This window comes from Schistocerca nitens, chromosome 2 (assembly GCF_023898315.1).
Source record: "Schistocerca nitens isolate TAMUIC-IGC-003100 chromosome 2, iqSchNite1.1, whole genome shotgun sequence".
Taxonomy (NCBI): domain Eukaryota; kingdom Metazoa; phylum Arthropoda; class Insecta; order Orthoptera; family Acrididae; genus Schistocerca; species Schistocerca nitens.
In genome coordinates this window covers 525,623,131-525,638,106 of record NC_064615.1, presented here as the reverse complement: position 1 = coordinate 525,638,106, position 14,976 = coordinate 525,623,131, and positions in this window count along the sequence as shown.

Sequence of the window (14,976 nt, the reverse complement as noted above, 5' to 3'; positions counted from 1 at the left end):
TCTTGTAAAAAATCACTTTTCCAAAATTTTTATTGTATGACAGAGGAAATGAACGTAAAACTTAATGCAACTGACTTTCTAATAAATCTACTTGAACGTAAACAAGTCAGTACTTTACTGAAATCTTCTACTAATATTAAGTCTCTAAACAGATACTGATATTTTCACAAAAACACTCCGACAGTCACTGCGCCCTACAGTGGACATGAACTTTAACGGTAATTAAATTTATTGGCATACCTGTGCGCACGGAACGCTCGCATGCTCTGTAGCCTATCACTATTAGGATTTTCAACCTGTCCAAAACCAAGTTTCATTTGCCATTAGTTACGATAAGCAATGCAAGACGGTATCATGGGGAACTAATCTTAACGACTGATGAATAAGAACAAAATAAGAACAAGAGTCCAAGTTTAACTACGCTTCATTAACCATAGACAGCAATACGCGTTTTGATAAAGGTCTCACATCTAGAAAAATTAGTAAAATATTTCTTAATAATTCTCTTGTGTATAACTGGCTTTCTGACACTCGTATCAACTATAAGGTAAGTACATGTGCTTCACTTTAAAATTTATACAGCGAACGTAGACCATGCGCAAAGTTTTAACAATAAGAAACTACACCGTTGCAAATATAAAAAGACCGATTAGCTTAAAAATAGGCTTTGTCATTCTTCCACTCGTATCATCTCATTTCCTAAAACTTTTTGCTAAAAATATATTATTACAAAATCGTTTTTAACTAATGCTGCCTCCGCTACATGGCAGGCCAGCTTCCATCCTTTTCAAACCAAGTATATAGCCAGACCGTCCAATAAACATTGGCTGCTACTCTAGTCAAAAGAAGTAACCTCTCTGACCAACATATTTGATGTCAAGAGCAGACTTACAAAGTATTTGGTTACATCAGTACTGCAGAAGTTGAGTACATTAATCACATTCAGAACTTCATTCACATTTATATCCAAAGTTACCTGAAAATTGTCATGGCAAATAAAACAGCCTCATTTCATCATCTCTCTCTTGTTAAACAAGAACGTCGGGGAGTGGTTTCTGCTGATAGAATAACGGGAAGCTCTCAAAAAATTCTCCAAGACAAAGTATCACGAAAGTATGGTACAAAATGTGTGGTTACAAATACCTGGGGTAGTTGACAATGCATAAAAAATTTCACTGAAGTGGTAGAATGCGATACTTACGTGGTACATAAGTTGAAATGCAAGTAAAAGTACATACATGCCAACAATTGTACAAAGCATCCAGTAATAAGTCACTTTGCATATTTGTCATGATACAGAAGATATGGCAAAACCAAATCTCTGTTGTGGTAAGTCAGTAATCTAGTTTAGTCAAATAAAGCGACATAAATACGTGAAGCTTTACAATAAGATACAAAACATTACAAAGGCATTACAATTAATTGTACAACCGATTAAAAAAACTGTGAGGACAAGTAAGAATTGCTGTAAATTCAAATGAACTAAGGAAGATGCATTTCACGCAAGATGATACAAAACTTTAGAAAGCAGTTGCAATTGTCTCTTGACGTACAGCAAGAAGGATACACACATTTACAGGACAGTACAAAAATGTGTATAATTGTGTTCACAGTTATTGGTAAAACCTATGAGGACAATGTTACACAGTGGGAGGAAAAATATCACTGCAAAGTGTCACATGCATCACTGTTTTGTGACACACACACATACACACACAAACACACACACACACACACACACACTTACCACAGTTTCACCAACATGGTAGCGTGAACACATTTCTGCTGCAGACTCCAGGTAGCATAGTACTTTGCTTTCAGTTCCTCCACTGACAACAGCTCTCAAAATACGTTCTCCAGGCAGAGTCAGGGAAGATGAAGTGTCTTGTCACAGCCTCCACTGACAATCCAGAATTTGAAGAGCTACAATCGCTGCTGTAGAATTGCCTTAAGGAGCAGTGTTTCCATTGGTTCATGTTTCACCAGTTGAGACATGCTATGACACAACCAGTCGTGTAAAGTCATCGAGTATCATTAATTTCGTTAGACTTTGTGTATGTATGTGTGTGTGTGTGTGTCTGTTAACCAAGATCATCTCCCATGTGTGCCCAGAATACATGAAACAAATTTAGATAAGAGTTATATAAATAGTTACATTCATTTTACTGCCAAAATGAATTTTCCTCAAAAATATCTTACTTTCCTGTACATTTTCCTTATTCGAACCTTCTTATCTAAAATACATGCAGTAGAAATGGTTATCTTATAACATGGGCGTCATATAAATTGCATAAAGTAAAATTCTGGTGTTATTTCAATCAGTAACTTAAACAAGTTATCAAGTTATCAAAAATCAATCTAGGATACGTTTCTCTATTTTTAAAGTACTTCACATAAATGAAAAGACTTGGATCCAGTTTCTTAAGTTACAAACATTTCTCTATCTGGCCAAAATGGCAACTGCCACATACGTCATGTACAATAACATCAGGAATAAGTATGTGATCATCAAAATAGTTAATTATTGTATGCACACTACTAGAATACAAAACTTTATTAGAGTACAATTAATGTCAGTCATTCCAGTTAACATCTTATACTATTGCCGCAAAAATCTTATGTGTTACATCATCTTAGCATTTGTCAAATTCACTGGTATTACAACTAGAAATATGTTGTCATTCCTGGTGGTAAATGAGTAACATCTTAATTATATTTCCATTAAGAAGTGGCAAATTCCTGAAAATTCAAAGATCAGGTGTCAAACACAAAGTGGATTTATTATCTATTGAATGAATTCCTCATAAAGACATACGTGCAGAGCGCAGTTATGAACAACATGTTAAATGTACGTTGGTTCTTGTTCCCACCGCTACACAGTGTTCCTGTAAACAACCCAAATACAACACTGTTACCAGGGAAAAAATCTTCCTTTACCCTTCACTGGATACTCGAAATAATAAACCATAAAAAATTCATACACATCATCAACACTGAAATTACATCATCTTCTACTACTCATTGGCTTCATGAAATATTTCTTCTTAAACATATCTGTTCATCTAGATACACATCATAACTGAAATCGTATTATTCCTTCATTACTGCTCAGCCTAAGTACCATTTACATTACTGCATAATATTATTATCTTATTTCAACATACAAATACAGCTAAATCCTAAATACATCATTTATTATCATTTGGTAGCAGTATTTTTTTAACATCAAAGTCATATTTTCTCCTTTCTCCATCGTTCTTTACGCTGTCTCCAATTTCCCAGAATATACATATTCAGCTGGAATTGTCGATTCATATCTCTGTATTACCTGTAGCCAATAACTGAGGATTCTTAGCATCATAAAACTATTTTCAAACATCTCAAAATGTTACGAATACAATAGACATCTGAAACATCATTCACAGATAACCAAACCATATTTATCACTAGTTACGAAAATTTTATAGGGAAGGTCAACAAGTCCCAAAACTTATTTTGGTTGGTTTAAAAGGGGGGGGGGGGAGGGGGAAGGGACCAAACTGTGAGGTCATCGGTGCCTTGTACGAAGAAAAATAACTACACAAGGAAAAGAAGAATAAAAGGAGACGGACAACGCAATAACAGGAGAAAGGAAGAACCAGAAGAATGACAGAAGGACAACCAACACTGCTATGGACAAAGCAGGAAAAGAAAACCACAGAGATAAACAAGAAACAGGTAGACGAGATATAAACAAAAGGGCAGGTGACCGTGGCTGGCCGACCATGAGAATGAAAAGGAAAAGCTAGCCACTCTGCGACACATTAAAACATCCATCCTAAAAGCATTACAGTGGAGAACACAAAGGGACGAAGGACATGCACTAAAACTTATATAGAATGTTAAAACCCACCGTCACGTATAAAACGTAAAACTAAATTAGCCGATGCATTGTCAGCTCAAATTAATGGCAACGAGTAATTGAAGAGTCCGTCGCAGGGCAGCCAAAGAAGGAAAGCTCACCAAGATATGGGACACTGTCAGCCGGGCGCCGCACTGACACTGAGGTGGGTCATCACGTTACAGGAGGTAGCCATGTGTCACCCAAGCGTGGCCAACGCAGAGCTGGCAGAGAACCACAGGGTCCCTGTGGGAAGTACGCACGTGGCACGTAGTTCGTTGAGCGTGCTGAGGTTATGCCATTTCGTCTCCCAAAGCCGCAAAACCTTGAGTCGTAGAACTGAACGCAGGTCAGTTGCAAAGAAGCCGATCTCCATAAGAGGTTTCCGCGTAGCCTGATTGGCCAGCCTGTGGGCAAGTTCTTTTCTGGGATTCCGAAGTGACCTAGGGTCCAGACAAACACCGCTGACCAACTGGACCGTTCCAGGGCATAAATGGACTCCTGGATGGTCGCTACCAAACGATTACGAGGGTAGCACTGGTCGATAGCTTGTAGGCTGCTCAAGGAGTCAGTACACAGAAGGAACGACTCCCCAGGGCATGAACGGATGTGCTCAAGAGCACGAAATACAGCCACCAGCTCGGCAGTGAAAACACTGCAGCCAATGGGCAAGTAATGCTGTTCAATATGTCCTCTATGGTCATACGCGAAGCCTACGTGAGCATCAGCCATAGAGCCGTCTGTGTAAACCACTTCGTGGCCTTGGTACATGTCAAGAATCGGGAGGAAGTGGTAGCAGAGAGCCACGGGTTTAACTGAGTCCTTAGGGCGATGTGAAAGGTTCAAGCGAAGCCGCGGCCTAGGTGTGCACCCTGGAGGTGCACGTGAATGGACCTCAAGAATAGGTGGTAGAGGCAAGGACTCCAGTTCGGAAGGAAAGGATCGGACACGAACTGCAATTGGAAGCCCATACCTGGGCCGCCGATGCGGGAAATAAACCGCCATTGGTGGGAAAAGGAGACGTGGATTCTGATGTGCAGGAGAACTGCAAACATGTACAACGTAACTGGCCAGCAGTTGTGGACGCCTAACCAGCAATGGAGGGACTCTGGCCTCCACAAGGACGCTGGTCACCGGACTCGTCCTAAAAGCTCCTGCCGCTAGGCGAAAGACACAGTAGTGCACTGGATCGAGTAAATGCAACGCTGGGGTCGCCACCGAACTATAAACCAGACTCCCATAGTCAAGGCGGGATTGAACAAGGGCTCTGTAGAGCTGCATCAGCGTAGAGCGAACTGCAAACCAGTTAGTATTGCTCAGGCAACGGAGGGCATTGAGATGCTGCCAGCACTTCCGCTACAGCTGACGTAGGTGACAAAGCAACGTCATTCGAGCGTCGAAAACCAGTCCTAAGCATCGATATGTCTCCGCTACTGTGAGCAGATCGTCATTAAGGTAAAGTTCTGGTTCCGGATGAACGGTATGACGCGGCAGAAGTGCATAGCACACGACTTTGCAGCCGAAAACTGGAAACCGTGGGCTAGAACCCATGACAAGGCCTTGTGGATGCCTCCCTGTAAGCGCCACTTAGCAACACCAGTAATGGTGGAACAGTACGAAATGCAGAAGGCGTCCACGTACAGAGAAGGTGAAATGGGCGGCCCTACAGCTGCTGCTAGACTATTAATAGCCACTAAAAATAGAGATACACTCAGTGCAGAGCCCTGCTGGACCCCATTCTACTGGATATGGGGGGAGGGGGGGGGGAATTGTGGGAGGCACCAACTTGAACATGGAAAATACGAAGCGACAGGAAATTCTGAATAAAAATCGTAGCGGACCTCACAGGCCCCAATCGTATAATGTGGCAAGGATATGATGTCACCAGGTCGTGTCACACGCTTTTCGTATACCAAAAAGACGACAACCAGGTGTTGGCGTCTGGAAAAGGCTGTTTGAATGGCAGACTCGCGGGACAAAAGATTATCAGTGGCAGAGCGACCGTGGCGGAAGCCGCCCTGACGTGGAACCAGTAGGCCACGTGACTCCAGGACCCAACCCAACCGCCGGCACACCATTCGTTCCATCAGCTTACAAAGAACGTTAGCGGGGCTGCTGGGTCGATACCTATCCACATCAAGCGGGTTTGAGCATAGGAATGATGGTGCTCTCCCGTCACTGCGACGGAAAGGTGCCATCGCATCAGATCCGGTTGAAGATGATGAGGAGATATCGCTTGTAGTTAATCATCTGACTGTGGATCCGATCTGACCCAGGAGGTGTGTCGGAGCAATGTGCAAGGGCACTGAGGAGCTCCCACTCTGTAAATGGGGCGTTATAGGATTCACTGTGGCGTGTAGTGAACGAGAGGACTTTCCCATCCAACCACCGTTTGAGAGTGCGAAAGGAGTGGGGAGGGGGGGGGGGAGGTTGGGTACTTCTCCAACGCAGAGGCTCGAGTAGTGCTAAGCAAAGTGATCGGCAAACGCGTTTGCGTCCTTTGATAACACGGCATTCATGTTAACACTGGGAACACCTGTAGTGGTCTGGTACCCAAAAACACGTTTTATCTTTGCCCAGACATGCGAAGGTGACGTATGGCACACAATGGTCGAGATATATCCCTCCCAACACTCCTGCTTCTGTCGTTTGATAAGCTGGCGAACGCGGGCACTTGGCCATTTAAAGGCTATGAGGTGCTCCTGGGAAGGGACCGCTTACGTCGGTGTAGAGATCGCCGACGCTCCTTAATTGCTTCAGCGACTTTCGGCGACCACCAAAGGACTGCCTTTCGCCTAGGGAAACCTAAAGAGCGAGGAATCGTGTTTTATGCCACAGAAACGATTGCTGTAGTCACCTGCTTATCATCACATCGATGTTACCGTGCGGGGAGATTCAACGGTGACAGCAAAGGTGAAAGCGTCCCAGTCCGCCTTGTTTAAAGCCCCTCTGGACAAACGTCCATACGCCTGTCGCCGGGGCAGTTACAGGAAGATGGGGAAGTGGTCACTACCACACAGTCGTCCTCTCCAGTAGATAAATGGGAGAAGCCCTGCATTGCAAATTGCTAAATCAATGGCTGAGTAACTACCATGAGCCCACTAAAATGTGTGGCGGCCCCAGTATTTAAGAGGCAGAGGTCGAACCGAGACAGTAAAGTTTCGACATCTCTGCCACGGCCAGTAAACACGGTGCCACCCCACAAAGGGTTGTGTTGTTGTTGTTGTTGTTGTGGTCTTCAGTCCAGACACTGGTTTGATGTAGCTCTCCATGCTTCTCTATCCTGTGCAAGCTTCTTCGTCTCCCGGCACCTACTGCAACCAAGATCCTTATGAATCCGCGTAATGTATTCCTCTCTTCGTCTCCCTCTACGATTTTTACCCTCCACGCTGCCCTCCAGTACTAAATTGGCGATCCCTTGATGCCTAAGAACATGTCCTACCAACCGATCCCTTCTTGTAGTCAAGTTGTGCCACAAATTTCTCTTCTATTCTACTCAATACCTCCTCATTAGTGATCTACCCATCTAATTTCTAGCATTCTTATGTAGCACCGCATTTCGAAAGCTTCTATTCCCTTTCTGTCTAAATTATTCATCGTCCACGTTTCACTTCCATACATGGCTACACTCCATACAAATACTTTCAGAAACGACTTCCTGACACTTAAATCTATACTCGACGTTAACAAACTTCTCTTCTTCAGAAAAGTTTCCTTGCCATTGCCAGTTTACATTTAAATCTTCTCTACTTCAACCATCGTCAGTTATTTTGCTCCCTAAATAGTAGAACTCGTTAGTGTCTCATTTCCTAATCTAATTCCATCAGCATCATCCCATTTACTTTGACTTCATTTCATTATCCTAGTTTTGCTTTTGTTGATGTTCATCTCATATCCTCCTTTCAAGACACTGTCCACTCCGTTCAACTGTTCTTCCAGGTCCTTTACTGTCTCTTACAGAATTACAATGGCATCGGCGAACCTCAAAGTTTTTATTTCTTCTCCGTGGATTTTAATTCCCACTCCGAATTTTTCTTTTGTTTCCTTTACTGCTTGATCAATACACACACACTGAATAACATCGGGCTTAGGCTGCAACCCTCTCTCATTCGTTAGCTATAATTAAATTATGGTCTGTGCAAAATTCTCCCAGGCGGCTTCCTCATTCATTCCTTGCCACCTACCACTTTTCCTTCCCTTTCTTTTCGTACTATTTAATTCCATCCACCATGTTATATTTTCGGCTCCCTGAACTATCTGAATAATTCCTCTTATCTCCTCATACATTTCCTCAGTCTCTTCGTCACCTGCGGAGCTAGTTGATTCATAAACATGTACTACTTTGGTGGGTGTGGACTTTATGTCTATCTTGGCTACAATAATGCGTTCACTATGCTACTCGTGCTAGTTTATCCGTGTTCCTATTTTTTATTCATTATTAAATCTACTCCTGCTTTACCCCTATTTAATATTGTACTTATAACCCTGTATTCATCTGACTAGAAGTCCTGTTCCTCCTGCCACCGAGCTTCATCAATTCCCGCTATATCTGACGTTCCACGCTCCGTTCCTTAGAACGCCAGTTTTGTTTCTCCTGATAACAATGTCCTCCTGAGTATTCCCCACCCGGAGATCCGAATGGGTGACTGTTTTACCTCCGGAATATTTTACTCAAGAGGATGCCAGCATAATCTAACCATACAGTAGAGCTGTATACCCTCGAGAAAAATTATTTTTCCCTTGCTTTTAGCCGTTCGCAGTACCAGCAAAGCAAGGCCGTTCTGACTGATGTTGCAAGGCCAGTTCAATCAATCATCCAGACTGTGGCTCCTGCAACTACTGAAAGGGCTATTGCCACTCATCAGGAACCAAACGTTTCTCTCAACAAATACCCTCTATTGTGGCTGCACCAATGTACGGCTCTCTGTACCACTCACGCACAGCCATCAGTGAAAATGAAATCAAAGTCAGTTACATTGTGAGTGCAAGGGAATTGCACTTTTGAAAACAGGGGAGAGAACGGGTGGGTGGGAAGAATACACTGAAGGCCTCTATGAGAGGTGGGACTTGTCTGACGACGTGATACAAGGTGAAACTGAAGTCGCTATGAATGACATAGGAAATCCAGTAGTAGAGTTATAATTTAAAAGAGCTTTAGACGACTTAAGAACAAATAAGGTGCAAGGGATGGATAATATTCTATCGAAATTTCTAAACTCATTTGGGAACGTGCAACAAAACCACTATTCACGTTGGTGTGTAAAATGTATCAGACTGCCGATATACCATCAGACTTTGGGAAAAACGTCATTTACACAACTCCGAAGACAGCAATCAGTTTTCCAAGTCTTGGGTTCAGGTTACCGACAAGAACAGGATATGCAGAATGATTAAAAAGGAAATTGATAATCTGTTAGATGACGATCGGTTTGGCTTCGGGATAGGTAAAGGCACCTTAAGAGGGAGTTTTGAAGCTGCGCTTGTAATAGAAGCAGCACTGAATAAAAATCAAGACAATTTCATAGGACCTGTCGACTTGCAAAAGGCGTTAGACATCAACAAATGGTGCAAGACGTTCGGAAATCTAAGAAAAATAGCGATGAGCTATGCGGAACGATGGGTAATATATCGTACAATCGTAGAATATGTACAAGGACCAGGAAGGAGCAATAAGGCTGGAGGACCAAGACCAAAGTGCTCGAATTAAAAAGAGTGCAAGACAGGGACGCAGCCATTCGCCCCTACTGTTCGATCTGTATATCCATTAAGCAAACACGGAAATAAAGGAAATAAAAGAATGGGACTGAAATACAGGGTGAAAGGACATCAGTGATAAGATTCGTTTATGATATTACTATCCTGAATGAAAGTGTTGAAGAATTGCAAGATCTGTTGAATGGAATGTACTTTTTAATAAGTACCGAATATGGACTGAAAGTAAAACGGAGCAAGACGAAAATAATGAGAAGTAGTGGAAATGAGGACAGCGAGAAACTTAACATGAAAATTTGGGATCACAAAGTAGACAAAGTTAAACAATTTTCATATCTAGGTAGCAAAATAACTATAGACATAAAAAGTACATTGGTAATGGCAAAAAGGACATTCCTGGCCAAGAGAAGTCTACTAGTAGCAAACACGAGTCTTAAGTTGAAGAAGAAATCTCTGACAATGTACGTCCATCTTGGAAAATGTCATGGAGCATATTATCAGTGAGCTATGTTTCTTCGTAAGGTGACGTAACAGAAGGTGTTGCGCTCATCTGTTTATTTCGCGGCACAGCAGGTCAACAAACTGATGGAAGCAGGAAAGTATGTACCCTTTCCCTCCTCCTTCCACGGCACAAGCCCACAGGTAGTACGGTTTCTCCACTACGCTGTAATCGTTACACTTCCTATTTTGGACCGCAACTATCAGCGGTAGTCACAACGTATTAAGTATGTTAAGTTGTAGAATAAATTTTAATTCAGTTTCCGGTACCTATGTGCAGTCTACGTACACATTAAAATCCGTGCACCGCATTACCGTAGCAGGATGCTATAGGAGTAACAAAAAAAGTAGCAATCTAGTGATAAATTGGACTCTCATACGGTAACGCGTTTACTGTATTTGAAGAGGAACAGCGTTGCAACAGTGGTGCTTAAAAGGTACACGTGTACGTCCAAAACGGACCTCATATGACAGCGCTCAGATGGTGCAGATGCCTCAACAGTGCTCAAACAAGTGTAATCACGAAGAGCGGAGTAGCAGACCATCTCTGTGTGAAGAGCCACGTGTAGCAAAAGAAGTGGAGGTCCTGGTGCTCAAAGACCGACGTATCACAAACTACGAATGGTGGAAAAAGTAAAATCGTTTATAGATCATTCTTCAACATAATGTACGACATTTACAAAGGTTACCGCCGGCAGGGGTCCGCGACTACTCACATCCGTTCAAAATCTCGCCGAACTAAGACTGAAGTGAAAATGTTGCAGCCCTGCCCACGCCAGTGCAGATGTTTTCCTTAGCTGCTTAATCACATGGATAGTCACTAGAACGCTGGGTCAAAGGAGGAAAACAAACATGCATATTCACGACCGCAGGGGGAATCGAAAACCCAACCAGCAGTGGGGAATATTTTTGGGGACTACCATTGTGATGCGATCAGATTATGACTGAAAGAGGCAAACCGTCTCAAGAGCATACTACCAAAATCTGATGGCGAGGTTACAGGTGACAGTCAATAAGAAGCGTTGCAGGAAGCTGCCCCAAAGGGTGTTTTTGTTCCACCACAACGTACCGGCTCTCTCCGCACGGGACACAAGCACAAGTACTGCTTCTTTGAGGCTTCTAATTTTGCCCCCTCCCCCAGTATTATCCTGCCATGTCAACTAGATGATTTTTCCTCTCACATCGGATGAAAAATCCATTTAAGTACGGGCACTTCGAGGATGACGACGAGGTGATTTCGAGATGCAACGTTTCCTGGACAGTCAAAATTCCCGCTCCTCAACCAAGCTATTCGCTAAGTCATTCATCCATCGTTGGAAAACATGGGTCGTAATCAAGAGCGAAGGACGAACAGCATCATGAAATTTCATGGTCACAGCTTTATATTTTTTCGAGGTGGAGCCCCTCGTTTCATCACCATACTACCAGTTGGATTTCTGTCCTAGAGCTTCATTTCGTACTGTCTTCCTATTGATGTGTTTTCGCTGAAGTTTTCAGATGACAGCAAGACGGACTGTATGAGTTAATAAGACGGAAAAGTAGTCATCTCATCTACCCTAGTCTCTGCATAGCAAGAAAAGCTGTGCAAAATTGGTGAAGTATGATAACAGAATCTGAGATGATAGTGCCGTGTGCTTACGCGATAAATACTTTCAGGGTGGCACCGCTTTAATCTTGCCGCTGTTATCAACAACTGCAAGAGTCTTCAAAGGTTTCTTCTTACTGTCCAGAAGAAAGGGTTTGTTATATGTTTGTAGGCAATTTTGCAATGGTAAAACCTTCTTCTAAACTGTAGCTTACAACCCTCCCCCAATAAGAGGTATTGCTTATTTATGTTTTAAACAGGCTTCCACCGTTCCCAAACCAATTCCAACAGTGCAAAGAACGTCACAGAAAATAAAATTTACACCTGTGAGTTACAAGCACGTTCTCCGAAATTATTTAAATATACTTATAGTTTACTGATCTTTCTCGTGCACCCTTTCTACGTCAACTCGTATATGTCTAAGTGGCTTATACCAAGGGTTTGCCGATGCTTTTATTTCTGAATTGAGCAAAAGGTGTCACTCAATGTTAAAGGCAGTTTTAAGTGGACGTAACAGCATCATAGATTAAACTTTAATGTATACAATCGGTAGCAAATATTTGAAGACGTCGGTTGTATGTGCTACTCTCAGATGAAAAGCTGGCAGAAATGAGAAATTCAAACAAGTCACAATTTCGACATACCTTGTCAACAAGTGAGTACTCATATCTGAAGAATCAAATTTTTAATTACGAGTAATGATGTTTTAAATACTTATTTTTGTGTCAACGTTTAGAACTGAATTAGGTAATTATTTTGCACCGGATTCCTTGTTGAAGCTAGATAATCACTGTATTAAATTAGAGTTGTAATCCTTGTCATTTTAGAATTCGTATTACATCTGCCTAGCACAATTAAGAGGTTCGAACATTTGAAATAACCATCTCCCTACAAATAATTTATAGCAATTAAAATTAAAACCTCGTTAACACATGCTAATGATCCTAATATTGTCCATATCATGTGTACACAATTCTGCAAGCCCAATCTTAGTCATAAATATACTGTCAGGAATAGATTTTGCCTTTTTGTTGCAGTTTTGACCATTTCCGAATAGCTCTAACACAAATCATACTAGCCGAACTTTTTATCTCGTTGCGGATAAACTCTTGAATAAAACTCTTTGTATGTATTCAGTCTGAGAACCTTTATTTAGTTAATGAATATCTTAACTATGCGTTTTAAATCTAGTAATTATTTACCTGGAATCAAGGTCCCCCCTTCCCAATCAATAAAACACCGCAAATGTAGCCTCACTGTAAGATTTTAATAATTTATACTCCCGTAAATTTAATTTTAATGATTTAAACACAGCAAAAAAGACTTGAATGAACTGTGACAGGAGCCCGAACAACAAGGGACTGACGTAATAGGACATATATTACAATTGTGAAGTATAGCATTGTTAATGGCTAGTTGCTAGCCGAAACCTATATTTGCTCTAATAAAGCCTGAAAGGACAGGATGACTTACTGCTGTGCACCATCGTTTTGAAAGAATAAGTTGATCCAAACGCCCCACTCCTATTACAGTTTCCGCGGCCCACTACAGGTTTCCATATATTGCTCATATTTGCCACATTTTGGTGAAGAGCATCAGTGTATACATTTATGACTATAAACTTTATTTCCGTCGATACTTTCTTTGGGTGGGGTGATAAATCTTCAACATGGTTCAATGCGACCCACCAAGGCGTCATCTCAACCAACGTCCTCGATTATTTGTTGGGTATATTCCAAGCTTTGTCTTGCTCTAGAGTTTTTACCATTTACACTTAATACTAGTGCCATGGAAGTTATTCCCTCATATCTTAACATGTGTCCTACCGTCCTGTTCCTTCTTCTTTTTAATTTTTGCCACATACTCCTCTCCCAATTCTACGAGGCTCTTTTTTTTCTTTATTGAGTTTCGATTCCCTCTGAAGGGGGCGGGCTGGCAGCAGCTTAGTACGCCGCTCTTCAGCCTACAGAGTTTGTTTCAAAAAGACTTAAATGGTAAAATGGCGGAAAATCGTGTAACTTGAAACATGGCCACACAAACAAACTTGTTATAGAACAAAGGGTTGATGATGCTAATAAAATACATACGAAGTAGACAGGTAAAAGAATAGACAAATTAAAAAAAACATGGTGACAGTCTGGTTTCTGTTCGCAGAAGGTATAAAATTTACACCCAACGACAGCATGGTTTCTGTTCGCAACACTTTGGAAAGGCGAACAACACTGAACATTTACCTGAACACTGCACTAAAAAATTGACACAAATATGATAAACTACAGCCGAGGGCAGATGGAGGGAACCTGGACAGATGACGGGAAAGGAAAGGGGGGAAGAAGGAAAGGAAAAAACGAAGTTGGGGAAGGGGGGGAAAGGAGCCAATGGAGGACGAGGACCCATAAGAGGGGGGCAGGTGGTGGGTTGACATGACAGGGAGTGGGGAAAGGCAGAGGAGGGATATACAAAAGGACTTGGGTGGGGGGAGAGGGGAGGCAGAGAGAGATGAGGTGGAGAGAAAACAGGATGGAATGGGGGGGGGGGTGAGAGGGAGCCTGGGGAAAGGACTGAGGATCAGAGTTGGTAGGAGGGATAAATGGAGGGACACAGGGCAGCATCCGGAAGGGTGAATTGACGGAAGCCACCTTGGGAAAGGAGATAAATGGTGTAGAGATGGAGGGCATGGGGGACACAACGGTAAAGGAGTGGTTGAGGCCAAGGATTGAAGAGGAGAGGAGCAACCAGAGGGTGAGGGGGATCAAGGTGGCGGGAATTGTAGAGTATGTGGATACGTTCGAGGATGAGGAGCAGATGGGGGAACGGAATGAGGTCGTAGAGGATCCGCTTGGGGGACCGGAGGCATATATGGATATGGAAGGCGAGGCGGAGTGCATGGTGCTCGAGCATCTGGAGGGACTTACAGAATTTGGGGGGGGGGGGGGCGAATATCCAGGTTGGACTGGCATAACAGAGGATTGGATGGATTAAGGATTTGTAGGTGTGGAGGGCGGCAGAGGAGTGCAACCCCCACATCTGGCCAGAGAGGAGTTTGGGGAGTCAGAGGCGGTTGTGGGCTTTGAATTGGATGGAGCTGAGATGAGGGATTCAGGTGAGGTGACGGTCAATGGTGAGGCCAAGGTAGGTGAGGATGGGAGAGAGGCGGAGAGGTTGGGCACAGATGGTAAGGTAAAAATCCAGGAGCTGGAAGGAGTGAGTGGTACGACCTATGATGATTGTCTTGGTCTTGGGAGGATTGATTCTCAGAAGCCACTGGTTACACCATGCAGCAAGAAGGTCAAGGTGATTC